Source organism: Labeo rohita, chromosome 25, assembly GCF_022985175.1.
Source record: "Labeo rohita strain BAU-BD-2019 chromosome 25, IGBB_LRoh.1.0, whole genome shotgun sequence".
NCBI lineage: Eukaryota > Metazoa > Chordata > Actinopteri > Cypriniformes > Cyprinidae > Labeo > Labeo rohita.
The window spans coordinates 18,850,697-18,865,469 of record NC_066893.1 but is presented as its reverse complement, the minus strand read 5'-3'; the positions used below and the strand labels follow the sequence as shown (position 1 = coordinate 18,865,469).

The following is a 14,773-nucleotide window of genomic DNA, read 5'->3' as shown; positions in this document are numbered from 1 at the left end:
ACGGCTTTAGGCTGTTTTAAGATGTTTTTTTTTTTTTACAATCAACATGGCATAGAAAATAATCAGAAGTGACTTATTCAGTGATGAAAGCTCTACAACACTTTTGAAAAACATTCTAAGCTGGTTTGCCGGTCTAAAGTGGTCCACGATTAGATTTAAAGAGATTTTGGGCACTTTCCACCTGTTTTTGTCCATGTTCTTTACTGTATTTTGGGAAAACATCAAAATAAACAGAAATCAGTCATCGGCAGATAAAATATTGATCATAATCACAGCACTGAACATCTGAAATGCATTGGAATTGAGAAGGTTGTAAAATCCTGTTGTGATGGGGACACTGACCAAAAATTATTAAGAATTAAAAACAATTTAAACCTAAACCTGATTGCTGGTATCCCAACATGGCCAGGCTGATATCTGAGCTGTTCTGGAATGGTTTTGGGCTCTTTTCATTTGGTCAGGCTTGGGAAACTAGCATGCTGACCAGCTAGATTAAACCCACAAACCACTGTTTTAAAATGGTTTTCAGAATCAATATGGTATAAAAAAAATAGCAGAATTTACCAGAATTCTAAGATACTCTATAAGCTGGAACTCTTAGCTGGTTTGCTGGTCCACAGGCTAGATTTAAAGAGGTTTGGGTACTTTCCACCTGCTTTTGTCTAGTTTAAAACCACAAACCACTTTAGTCTGTTTTTATGTGTTAGTTCACCCAAAAATGAAAATTCTGTCATTAATTATTCACCCTCATGTCGTTCCAAACCTGTAAGACCTTAATTCGTCTTCAGAACACAAATTAAGATATTTTTGATGAAATCCAAGAGCTTTCTGACCCTCCATAGACATCAACAAAATAGTCCATGTGATATCAGTGGTTCAACTGTAATTTTACACTGTAAAACCTAACAGTGAAGTTCGCTAAATGAAATCAGTTCATTTAACTCAAAAATTTTATGAGTTTATAGTACTCATATTTATTGGTTTTAAAATTTAATTGGCTTAAGGCAATTGGTTTCCTCAAACGGTTTGAGTTACCGTAACTTGTGACGTTTTACAGTGTACGAAGCTACGAGGATAAAATGAATGAATAAGTTAAAAAAAATGAAAATTTATTATTTTTTTTTGCGCAACAAAAACTATTCTCGTAGTTTCGTAAAATTACATTTGAACCACTGATGTCACATGGACTATTGTCGATGTTTCTGGACCTTAAACGTGGTAGGACCCTTGCTGGACTTCAGATTTAATCAAAAATATCTTAATTTGTGTTCTGAAGATGAACAAAGGTCTTACAGGTTTGGAACAACATGAAGGTGAGTAATTAATGGCAGAATTTTTATTTTTGGCTATCCCTTTAAGATGGTTTTCAAAATGAACATGGTATAAAAAATAACAAAATTTACTTGTTCAGGGTTAGATTGGTGAGAGCACTACAAAGCCTAGGGCTATATTTAAAGAGGTTTTAGGCACCGTCCACATGGTCTTACCTGGTTTTGTCCATGTTTCTTACCGTATGTTCAGAAAACACTGAGAATCAGAGTAAGTAAAGAGAAATCAGTCATCAGCAGACAAAATATTGATCATAATCACAGCACTGAACATCTGAAATGCACTGGGATTGAGAAGGTTGTGAAGTCCTGTTGACCCATTGATCAAAAATGATCACAAATCTTTTTCTTCAAGATACAATATTTATAAACAGCATCTCAATGTCTGAAGTGTTATCAATCCTATGGTTTTAGTTGTTTTATAATGTGTTTAGCTTGTTTAAGCAACAGATTGTGTAAAATTACCTTGAGCAACGAATTGACAAACTGAAACATCTGTGACCTTTTATTTTCCTATTGTAAACTGAATAAAGAAAACCATCTTTATTTTTTGTTATACTCACCTAGTTTTAAGGCAAACATCAGCTTGGCTAGGATGAGAGACGTTTTTTTCCCTTCCAGCAGGGTTATTTGAATATACCACAAAAAATAATCTAAATTTACCTTTCAGGTAGAAGACATTTCTTGGTCAGGGTTTGGCTGGCGAGAGGTCTAACAAAAGGGAAATTTAGAACTGATAATTAGGGACAAAGCACTTCCCATTTACGCACCCATTAGCAGAGTACACCGAAAAGGCAAAGCAGTGACAGATGAGGTCATCTCACTCTTTTGTCTTCCCTTTCTGCCATAGAAAAATCGACGAATGCTCAAAATGCCTTTTCACTTCCACGTTTTATGGAGCATTTGGACTTCGCAAATACACTTTTAATTCCGCATTCAATAGGCAGCATGCCTGTCTTCCAGAAAATGTTTAAAATTATGATATTAACAAACCATTTTTAAATGTCAATTGACAGGGTAGTTCCATGATGATTAGGACAGAGGTCAATAAATCTTTACTGAACACCACTAATGGAGGTGCCTTTCTGGTACAGTTTGAAATTATTATGGTGAGGGTTTTTTTTTTCTTTTCTTTTCTTTTTTGAAGCAATCGTTAGCTTATGGTTTTTATATTTTATTTAATTTTCATGGTTTTAGTTTTAGCTCACTATAGTTAACCTGTCAGATACATATAGGTTATTTAAGAAATATATTCAAGTCTTCATTTGGAATGTTATTAACATGTTTTTTCCATCGCTATAATTAATTAAAACCCTTGGCGTACATGAATATACAAGCTAATTCATACATACATGCCTCTGCCAGAAAGATTTTAAGCTTAATCTTATATGCACTAGAGCTCCAAAAAGGGAACATGAGATAAAGTCTAATTTGCCCAAATTCATTTAGTGTTCTTTCTCCAAAATGGATTTACGAGGGCTAAAAAATTGAAAAAGAAAAATGAATAAGAACCGAGCACAGAAGGAAACCTGTGTGCTTGGCCTTGAGAGTATGATAATGGATTTGTACCCAATTATCCTCGACCCAAGTATGTAGAGACCCAGTTGGTAGATTATATAAGTTGTAATCTTCAGTAATGGCAGGTTGTGAGCATGAAAGGTATTCCAGTTGAAAAACATGGAAAAAGAACATTAGAGTCCTCCAAATGCTACATGCCGGCGTTCTGAGTGCACTCTCTACCCATCGGCCAAAACGCCTCGCTTAGGGGCCAAAAACATGCTAGCTATAACATTATGGTATAGGCTTTGCATTTGAGATTTTTCAAATAATGGCCTTTCATTCAGCTCTTTTCTCTTTGTCAAGGGTCATCGTCTTTCCTTTTAGGTTTTGTTTTTGGTTTTACGTCCCCCCTCCTCGCTCTCCGCCAAAATGCACAAGGAAGATTCATTTCCTCTGCATCCAGAGCCCGAGTGGAAGATGGAGGGTCCTTAAGGCTGGTTTTTAGACTGATATGAGGGCCTAATGCTGAAGAAGCAAAACAAAGAGCACCGAGATATCTCAAATTCTGCAGTAATGAAAATTTCACTGCCGATTCCAGACTCAAAAATGGCCAGGCCAGTGGAAACTCCAAGCACACTCAAACCACTGGCATATAGCCTTAATTACAAACCTATTGCCTGCTAGCCGTAATTGGAAAAAGCAGATTTAAAAGGTTGCTTTTTGCGCAGAAGCAGCGAAGATGCTGTTTTTTTAACATTTCTGGAAATCTACGTTGCATAGAGGCTGTGTTTGACATTTAAAAAGAAGCTTTTACCTTCTCAATATAGTTGGTACTCAGCAACATAATAGAATGTTGCTGTAATTGTAGCTTCCTTCAAACTTTTTTTCCACAATTTGTTTTTTCGAGTCACAATTCCTTCTGTTCCTGATGCATTTATGTCCAATTGATCGCGTATTGTAAGTTATATTCATGCATATTCTGTTCCTCCTCAGGCAAGATTCAGCTTCAAATGTCGCTCGTTCACTGAAAAGAAAAAAACGGCAGCAATTATTTTGCAGAAAAATCAAATAGCGCAGATCAAAAAGCCCATGAGGGAGCTAACAATGACATGTTTGAAAAAAAACAAAAACTGACTGAACTTCTAATTGTTTAACACATTGTGACCAATCATGAGTACGTACATGATTTTGAGATCAACAGGTTGCATTTTCCTGTTTCATGTGATCATGCTTCATATCATGAAGCACTAAAATTCAACTTTATAGTCATATTCAAAGAAAAAAGGCCTTTATGGAACAAACAGTACTACGTCTGCCTGCTGGCTGCTTGGTCAGTGTGTGTAAATATATTCTTCTATCTCTAAACCCTCACAGATAGAAATAAAGCTGTGTGATCCCTCATTGGCTGACCGGAATACATGGCTGCGTTCTATTGGCCGTTCAGATCAGCTGACAGGATGCTGTTGCTTAGAAACATTGTTTCCTACCAAAGCCAGCCTTCTCTGCAGCCTTGCCAGTCCAATCAATGCGGCCACAGACTGGCAGTTTATATCTCATGCTGTATTTCAAATAATGTGTTGCTTTTTGCAAATTCATATTTTTTATAATTAACTCATGTTTTTAATTCAAGCAGTGTTTAACATATAACTGATCAGGTTTTCAATACACTATATTAAAACATACGTTTTGTGAGTGAGTGAGTGTCGGTGGTCGTCAGAAATCGAGCTGTTTACGCGATATGGACAACAGATGCCGTACAACACATTTCAGCCTCGTCTTTAAGTATCAGGCAAATTCTAATTCTGGTTTCCGTGGAAACCTCTCAGAGCCAAACAATGGATGAAGGGTAAAGGACAAGTGCAGGATGCCGATCTTTCTTTTGTGGATGCGTGTGTGAGCGTGCATGTAAGAAGGCTTGTGTGCGATATGTGCGCATTGGTGTGTGTGTGTGTGTTATGGGGGAGGGAAACATTCTGGACAGGCATAGTTGGGTTCATAATGAGCGCGTACAGCGTGTCATGGGACTACGTGTAAAGAGTGCTCGCATCTCCTTGTACATCAGTCCTCGGTGAGAGCCGGAGACTGCGGGGCATGCAAATCAGAAGTGATTTCAACACCCTCTGCTTCATCTCGACCACGTATTTCAGCAGATTTTAAGTTTGTTTACTCCTTGTCATATTTCCCTTTAAGCAAATATAACCATGTGCACCTTTCTTATGCATTCAGCCCTTTTTAAAAAGACTGTTAATGATTGTAGGCGACAAGACCCACTAGATTTGTGTGTGTGTGTGTGTGTGTGTGTGTGTGGTACAATAAACAAATAAAGGTTTTTTATTGACATTGATGGATCCATGAATAATCTTTAATGTCCAGAGAAACTAAAGATTTATTATAGTGGAAAAAAGCTATTTAGATCATTTAAAATGTTCTTTAAGAACTGCTCACTGAAAGATTCTTTGGGGAAACAAAAATGGTTCTTTGCTGTTAAAACGATTGTTAGAACCTTTTTTTAAGATTGTTGGTTGACAGTCAAACTTTTTAACGCTAAGAAACAAAATGGTTATTTTAAGAACTGTTCACTAAAAGGTTCTTTGGGGAACTGGAAATGTTTCCAAAAGGGTTTTCACAGTGATGCATCTATGGTTCATTAAACATCCTTTTAACATCCACAGAACCTTTCCATTCCACAAAAGGTTCTTTATAATAAAAAAATGTTCTTTGAATCATTAAAATTTTCTTTGTTTAAGAATTTCTCACTGAAAGATCCTTTGGGGAACCAAAAATGGTTCTTTGTTATTGTGAAAAAGCACTTTTGGACCTTTTTTTTAAAGAGTGTTGGCGGACATACTCCATTGTCACATCTGGAAAGACCTTGAATTTGGTCACCCAAGGTTCCATGGTTCTATGAAAAATCTTTAATGTCCATGGAACCTTTCCAGTCCACAAGGTCCATTTCAGTTATTTATAGTGGAAAATAGTTCTTTAGATTATTAAAAAAAAAAAATGAAAAAAACACCATGAAAAAAAAAAGGGTTTCTTTTAAGAACTGTTCACTTAAAGGTTCTTTAGGGAACCTAAAATGGTTCTTCTACATTCTTAAAAAAAATAATGTTTCCAAAAGGGTTATTACAGTGATGGATCTATGATTCCATGAACAACCTTTACCTTTCAAAGAACTTTTCCATTCCACAAAAGGTACTTTATAGTGGTTAAAAACTGTTTCCAAAATAGTTTTCACAGCGATGCATCTATGGTTCCATGAACAACGCTTAACATCCATAGAACCTTTCCATTCTTTATAGTGGAAAATGTTCTCATTAAAATGTCCCTTGATTAAGAACCGCTCACTAAAAGATTCTTTAGGAAACCCAGAATGGTTCTTTATTATTGTGAAATCCAACTTTTGGAACCTTTATTTTTAAGAGTGTTGGTTGATATACAGCACTGTCACATCCAGCAAGATCTTAAATTTGGTTGCCCAAGGTTCCATGGTTCTATGAAGAATCTTTAACTTCCATGGAACCTTTCCATTCCACAAGGTCCATTCCAGTTCTTTATATTTTCATATTACTTTTTATATTTATATTTACACCAAGAACTGTATAACAGTGTTCACTTACCCAAAACGCTTCTTCTACATTCTTAAATTCTTCTACAACCCCAAAAGGGTTTTTCACAGCGATGAATATATGGTTCCATGAACATCCTTTAACATCCATAAAACCTTTCCATTCCACAAAATGTTCTTCAGACCATTAAAATGTTCTTTGTTTAAGAACTGCTCACTGGTGCAGGACCAGGGTTGACAAACACTGTTCTATGTCATAGCTCTGAAAACCCCCTTTTGGAACTTCTATTTTTACGACGGTTAAAGAACCATTTTAAACATATAACTACGAAGTATAAAGAACCTTTTCTGGAATGGAAAGTTTCCATTAATGTTGAAAGTTCTTCATGGAACCACAGATGCCAATTTAGAAGCTACATTTTATAAGAATGTGTTGCACTGCAAAAGCAATTTTTGGAAAATTTTGGAACATTTATTTTTAACAGTGTAGCTTTGATTCTTCTATGAAGAATCTTTAACATTTAAGGAACCTTTCCAATAAAATGGTTCTTTTAAGAATTGTTTACTAAAAGTTTTTTTTTTTTTTTTGGAGAACCCAGAATGGTTCTTTCACATTCTTAAAAAAATGTTTCCAAAATGGTTTCCACAGCGATGCATCTATGGTTCCATGAACATCCTTTAACATCCATAGAACCTTTCCATTCCACAAAAGTTTCTCTATAGCGAGAATTAGATTTTTAAAATGTTCTTTACACACACACACACACACAAAAAGGTTCTTTTAAAAAGGTTCTTTGGAGAACCCAAATGGTTCTTCTATGGCTGTGGGGGAAAAAAAAAAAAAGTTTGAAACTTTTATTTTTAATAGCAGAAGAAACATTTTGAATGTATATTAACTATAAAGAATCTTTTGTGCAGTGAAAAGATTTTGTGGATGTTGAAAGTTCATCATGAAACAACAGATGCCAATATAGAACCTATAATTTATGAGAATATATGTCATTGCAAAAAGCCCCTTTTTGGAACCTTTATTTTTAACATTGTAGCTTGATTCTTCTATGAAGAACCTTTAACATCCATGGAACCTTTCGGTTCCAAAAGGTCCATTCCAAGTCTTTATAGTGAAAGTTTCTTTAGATTGTTAAAATGTTCTACACTGTTCATTAAAAGTTCTTTGCAGAACTTGGTTCTTCTACACTCTTAAAAAATAAAGTTTTTAAAAGGGTATTCACAGCAATGCATCTACGGTTCCATGAACAACCTTTAACATCCATAGAACCTTTCCATTCCACAAAAGGTTCTTTATAGTGCAAAAAGAATTTTTAGATTTTTAAAACGTTCTTCACACATGCACAAAAAAATGGTTCTGTTAAGAAGGTTCTTTGGAGAACCAAAAATGGTTCTTCTATGGCATTGCTGTGAAACCCACCTTTTGAAACTTTTATTTATAAGAGAGCAGAAGAACCATTTTAGGTTCCCAAAAGAACTTTTCAATAATAAGCTTTTAAAACTTTTTTTCTTAGTGTGAAGGACATTTTATTAATTTAAAGAACATTTTTCCACTATAAAGTCTCTTTTGTGCAGCGGAAAGGTTAATAAAGAACTTATATTTTATAGGTATGGCATTTCTGCGAAAAGCCCTTTTTGGAACCTTTACTTTTAACAGTGTAGGTTGATATATCGCAACAATGCCGCAACGTCACATCCTGCAAGACCTTGAATGTGGTCTCCAGGAGTAAAGAAAAGAATGGCACCAGATGAGGGTGAAAATGTTTTAGGCGAGTGCTTCGAAATGGCTTTTGTCTTGCATTTCTGTAATTGCGGCCACTCTCCTTAGCACTCGCTGATTGCTTCAGAGTCCTGTTTTCTTGTTTTTTTGCTTGTATGGATCGCAAATCTCAAGCTTTTATGGGGCTCCGGGGGCCAGAGTGGAAGAGCAAGTAAGACAATATGTGCAGCTTTTCAGGGAGGACACCGCTCAGTTTAGGTCAGCAGAGATGGACCAGAAGTTTGGAAAGAAATGATTTCACCATTTCATCAAAACACGCTCTTTAAAGGGAGGCAAAGAGAGGTCAAGTGCAGAAACCACACTCAGGCAGAATTACCCTCTCACCCCTTAAGAAAGCTAAGGGGGTTCTCAGCAGGGAAGCCTGGGCGCCGCACCACGCCTGCGCCGAGAAAGCCGGCCATCAGTGTGCAGCGGCAATTTCTGCCACTTGGGGATCACAGGTGAAAGGAAATTGATGGGCACTTTTCTATTATTAGTGCCAGTGAAGGAAACATTAGTGTCAGAAGAACTTGTCGAGCTGCTTGTGGTTCTCTCCACCCATGTTCCCTAGAGGACTTTATACTTTTCTTGCCAGACTTGATGCACGGGCGCCAGATTTCGCAAAATCCCTCCCCCCAAACATGAATGCTGGGAAAATAATCTTCAGCACTGAGATCATTAGCTGATTAGCACGGTTACCTGGAAAGGCTACACCTTCTGCCAGGTAATCGGGGTTTCCTCGCAGGGGCTGCCGAACAGATGCTGCTTCTCGCTAAATACAATGAATTACTTATGGGCCGCTTAGCTAAACAAGGAATCGCTCTGTACAGGTTTGCATAACACCGATACGGACATCTGTCAATGTGACTTTTGAACCGCCTCTGCCTCGGCCTGGCAGGTAACCTGACGCTTATCACTGCGTCGTTGGGCCACGGGGTAGATTAGGGCCACCGGCAACCATAGATCTCTTTTATGAATAATGTAAACACCCCTAGCCCAAGCTGACCCTTAAAATCGAGAGATTTCCTCCGCAAGTGGCGCATTTAAATTAAGAATTATGTGTGTATATATAAAAAGTCTATTAAAGCATTCATCTTATCTCATTTGCTTTGCTTTGGGATGCTAAACAAAATCTTACCAGCACATCAAACAACAAGGTAAAACCATAAAGACAAAAAAAATTCAGTGTAAAAATTGGAATTTTATATTATATATGATTTTTATATTATAACAATATTATTTTTGTATTTTTTACATTATGATACATGATTAGACTAATATAATTAATAAAAAATATAAATACCTATTTAATAATATATATTAATATATAAATATATTAGAAAGATATTAAAAATTACCTTAGCATCACATCAAACACCAAGGTAAAGCTAAAAAAAATTTTTTTTTGAAAAAATTATAATTATAATTAATAATATAAAATGTTAAATATAATGTACTTATATAATAATATGTTTACACTACCAGTCAAAAGTTTTTGAACAGTAAGATTTTTAATGTTTTTTTGAATAATTCTCTTCTGCTCACCAAGCCTGCATTTATTTGATCCAAAGTACAGCAAAAACTGTACAATTTTAAAATATTTCTACTATTTAAAATAACTGTTTTCTATTTGAATATATTTTAAAATGAAATTTATTCCTGTGATTTCAAATCACATGATCCTTCAGAAATCATTCAATGTTCTGCTTTTTTGTTTAAAAACATATATTATTATTATTATTATTATTATGTTAGAAACAGCTGAGTAGAATTTTTCAGGTTTCTTTGACGAATAGAAAGTTCAGAAGATCTTTTGTAACATTATAAATGTCCTTATCATCACCTTTGATCATTTTAAAGCACTCTTGCTAAATAAAAGTATTAATTTTTATCCTTTCTTTCCCAATAAATAAATACTGATTCCAAAATTTTGAATGGTATAGTGTTTATTTTAGATAAATTCTGATCTTTGGATCTTTCTATTCATCAAAGAATCCTGAAAAAAACATACTCAACTGTTTTAAATATTGATAATAATAAAAACAAAAATGTTCTTGAACTGCAAATCAGCATAATAGAATGATTTCTTAAAGATCATGTGATATTAAGGACTGGAGTAATGATGTAGAAAATTTAGCTTTGATCACAGAAATAAATTACATTTTAAAATATATTCAAATAGAAAGCGGTTATTTAAAATAGTAAAATATTTCACAATATTACTGCTTTTACTGTATTGTAGATCAGAAGAGAATTCTTTTAAAAAACGTTAAAAATCCTACTGTTCAAAAACTTTTGACTGGTAGTGTATATAAAAATATATTAGGAAGATATTAGAAATTAATAACACCAATACCTAGTTTTTACATTGATTCTCACTTTAAAATTGTGCTTTTTGTCCTTTATCGATATATATATGTCATTATATTTATTGTAAATATATAATACTTTTGGCTACAATATGAAGCAGCTGTGTGATCTCACACTTTTTTAATTTTTTTAAGAGGGCACTTTCATCCCCGCAACAAATTGGATCTCAAATTGTCTCTTGTTTTCCATGCATGCAGTTTGACAATTACATTGTATACCAAATGCCAATTTGCACATATTGAGATTATTGGTTTTAATTAATTGATTGCAATCTCCATGATAAATACCCTCTTAATTTGGTCCTAATTACCCACATGTCATTTGTGTGGTGTGACAGCAAAAATACAAATTAATAGTGATTACGGAGGACACAAATCTCCAAACACTTGTGCCCTTCGGACATGCTCTTTGTTAAGTGTTCTCTCTCACATTTATGCTTAAGATCGAGCGACGCAGCTACAGTATTGTTTACAAACCCTCTCAACAACCGTACACTTCAAATCTGTGATCATCTTGTGCAAAAAAGCATGGGGGATTCGTGCTACGCTGCTAAATCAAATAAACAAAATGACGGTGCCTACACGATGACCTCTGTCAGGCAAGCAGCCTTGTGGTAAAAAGGTTGAAGAAACAGTGCTGAAATACAAAAACAATCATGCAAATGTTTGATAATGTACAGTAGAATGGCAGGGAAATGCACAAAGGCCTGACAAAATAACATGATGAACCAAACATTTCAGTCCCGGAGTACACCAGAATAGTGCTGGGAACACAATGGGGGGGACAAATAGCACATTTGTGCCTGAAAATACACCTCTTGTGGCTTTTTTCAACCAAATTATGGAAATGTAAAATGGCTGTCTGCGCTTCCTTGCAGCTGCCGTCTCCTAAGTGGATAAAATTCATGCTAAGGTAAAAACATAATTTCCCAATTTCTTTGTTGAGCATAGACAGCACTTTAATCCCATTTATTATTGTGAAGGAGATTCTGGCATTTAAAATTGGTCCATCTTATGAAGCACACAAAGGTTCTGGGGCTGAAACAAGAATGTGTTAAATTTAACAGGAAAAAGAGGTTCGATTCAGAAGGGGGAGAATGACAAGCTAAATATACTTAAATTTGCAGAAGGAAAACGCACTGTCCTTTTGGACATTAGCCAAGAAAATGTAAAGCCGCAAGACGTTAGATCAGTTATAAGGTGATGGACACACTGCTCTAATGTCTTGTGGAATGAACCAAAGCCATTACGGCTTACAACAGCCCTCCTTTACCACAGCATAAACTCGTGTAGGTTTTGTAAACAAGTATAGACTAGCATTTAAATAAAGTCGAAGCGAGAACGGGGCACCTCCTCTGCGGACTCATCAGTGTCTTCTCCAATTGCGTAACATCTTCCTCAGCACACACTGAGGACTCACATCGATCTCACTTACTGAGGACAAACGGTCATTAGGTGTCCATTTAATGAGCTTGGAAATCAGCATCCTGGATTTGTCAATCCTAAAAGACAGTATGAACTGATCGCACGATTCAGATAAACAAATATTTGCTATTTCATTTTTTAAAAACGATGACTTTTGGCCATTCAGCAGCTGGAAAGACGCAATTACTGATTTGTCAAAAATCAAATTAGCCTAATTTTGAGGGTAAACGCGGTTGAGCCTCTGAAATAATGAATTAAAAACCTAACCAGAGCACTTTTAGATTCAAACCTGCTTATTCCTCCATAAAAATAATCAAAATAAAAACTCCACTTGGTTATTGCACGCCACACTTTTTAAAATCAGTCCTAACTGTGTGTAAATGTGGCTGGGAGCAAAATATCCTCTGAGTTTGCTGCAAAACGAATTTAAATATTAATGAATAAATAAACATTACACTAAGTGATGCATATTATATTTGCCTAATTATACACGAACAACTAGTTCCGTATAAAAAACCCTCGAGAATGGCTCCTCGCTGTTTTTTTTTTTTAATGTTTTGACAGTGTGTGCTGAATCTACTTATTCTAACAAACAAAAAAAAAACACAGTATATGAAATCACTGTGTACTAATCGGAAGCAGATTGTTAATTTGGGCTATAAAATGTGACAGTGATAAAAATGTCTCAGTTATACACCTCTCTGCATATGAACTATAATTAGTCATCCAAATCGAGATTATTTTGTGCTATTTTGTGCATTTTTCCTCAGCTAAAGCCAGAATTGTGCCTCCCCTGACACTTGAATGAACAGTGCAAGCCAAAAAGGGGAAAAAAAGCTGCTACCTATTTGCTTCACGCAGGGCTGCGGTGCACCCTGACCAAAGTTAATCAAACCCCTTCAATAGGACAGAGCGCTTCATTGTGCATTGTGCAATTTTAAGACTTAAGAAGCAAATTTCAGGTTGTTATATTCGATAAAGGTGACTGAGCTGTCAAATGTTAATTTTAAAATCTGATTTGCACTCATATGCATATGAATTCACGTATGTGGTTACAACGTACAGTGGTTTGCACGTAACGCACACGATTTGTATCATCTGATCATTAGCACAGGCTCCAAAACCTGGGTGTGTCTGATTAGAGAGACGTTCCGAATACGAGAGTTACTGTGCATGAATAAAAAGAATGTAGCCTATATATAGCCTGCTGTGTTTTTTTCAACATGCACACGCTGAACAACGTTTTATATATATATTGTGGTTATGACTAGACGAATTTAGAGATGCCAAGGAAAACCACAATGCCAAGTGACACGCTGTGTGCATCTAAATCATGATGTGTGTAGGAGGGCGCTTTACATTACAAACATTAATTGCATGTTTTTAACCTTCACAGTCTTCCTGGCTGCTGATGTTGTGTCATCTATTTATGGTGGTAAGCTAATCAGCATGCAAACAAACAAATAAGTCATGAAATAAAGAAGTAATAAATTCTGGATAATCAATATGCTGTTGAAAAAAAAAAAAAAAGGTCTTCCATCCTGGTCAGCAATGTTATTATACAAAGTAAAAAATATATACAGATTTTTCAAGGTGGTAAATAAATCAGATTCCTGGAGTAGGTTTTAAAAGAAAGTACTATTTCCATTTTTTTTTTTTCTTTACTTCATTATGTGTTGCCTTTTGTTTTATGAATTTCACTAGCAATTTCTGAGTGAAAACTCTTTCTACACCATTTTTATTTTCAATTAAGTTTTGTATTTATACATAAATTCTTACATTTTTGTTGATTTAGTTTTTATAGTAGTCTTAATATTAGTTGTTGCTGTTTGCAATAATGTAGATTATTTAATTTATTTAAAAAAGATTATTTAATGTCATAGCATTCAACACAGACGTTTACCCATTTTAAAAGGTTCAGCCGATTACCATCTTTTAATAAAAGATTAATTGAGTATGAGAAAGATATAAAGCACATTAAACACACTTTTGTGCTTTTTTATGTTTAATCATGAGTTGTAAAGGTTTAAAACATCATAAGATAGTGAAAACAGAATCTAAAAATTACTGTGGTGATTTTTATTTTATAGGTTTTAATAGGTTTTGTTGTCATCCATATTTAAGTTTAGCTTTAGGTTTGTTCACAAATCTCCCAAAATAGGTAAGTTTGTATTTTAATTACATTCATTGAAAATTTTTTATTTACTTTTTGTTTTAGTTACCATTAACAATAGTAACACTGCTGGTCAGGCTGGTCTCTAGCTTGTTTTAGAATAGGTTTAGGCACTTTTAGCTAGTCAGCTCTGGGAAACCAGATCTTACACCACCAAAGACCATCTAGACCAGCTTCGCTGTGCAGAGAAATAATCATAAACCAGCTAAAACAAGCAAACTGTCTTAGTTTTATTGACTTTTTTATTTATATATGTGACCCTGGACCACAAAACCAGTCATAATAGCACGGGTATATCTGTAGGAATAGCCAACAATACATTGTATGGGTCACTGATTTTTTTTTATGCCAAAAATCATTAGGATATTACGTAAAGATCATGTTCCATGAAGATATTTTGTAAATTTCCTACCGTAAATACATCAAAACTTAATTTTTGATTAGTAATATGCATTATTTGAACCTTAAAGGCGATTATCAGTATTTCGATTTTTTTAGCACCCTCACATTCCAGATTTTCAAATAGTTGTATCTTGACCAAATATTATCCTATTCTTACAAACCATACATCAGTGGAAAGCTATCTATTCAGCTTTCAGATGTATAAATGTACGTATAAATCTCAGTTTGACTAGTTTTGTG

General features: G+C 34.9%; 1 long non-coding RNA gene across 1 annotated transcript in view; it reads right to left on the bottom strand.

Annotated features, from left to right (window-relative positions):
* Positions 1-1,323: 1,323 nt before the first annotated feature.
* Positions 1,324-14,773, bottom strand: part of LOC127156660 (uncharacterized) — a 41,038-nt gene continuing 27,588 nt past the window's right edge. Inside the window, exon 6 of the long non-coding RNA XR_007825762.1 lies at positions 1,324-3,852. This is a non-coding gene — a long non-coding RNA (uncharacterized LOC127156660). The remainder of the gene's footprint in view (positions 3,853-14,773) is intronic.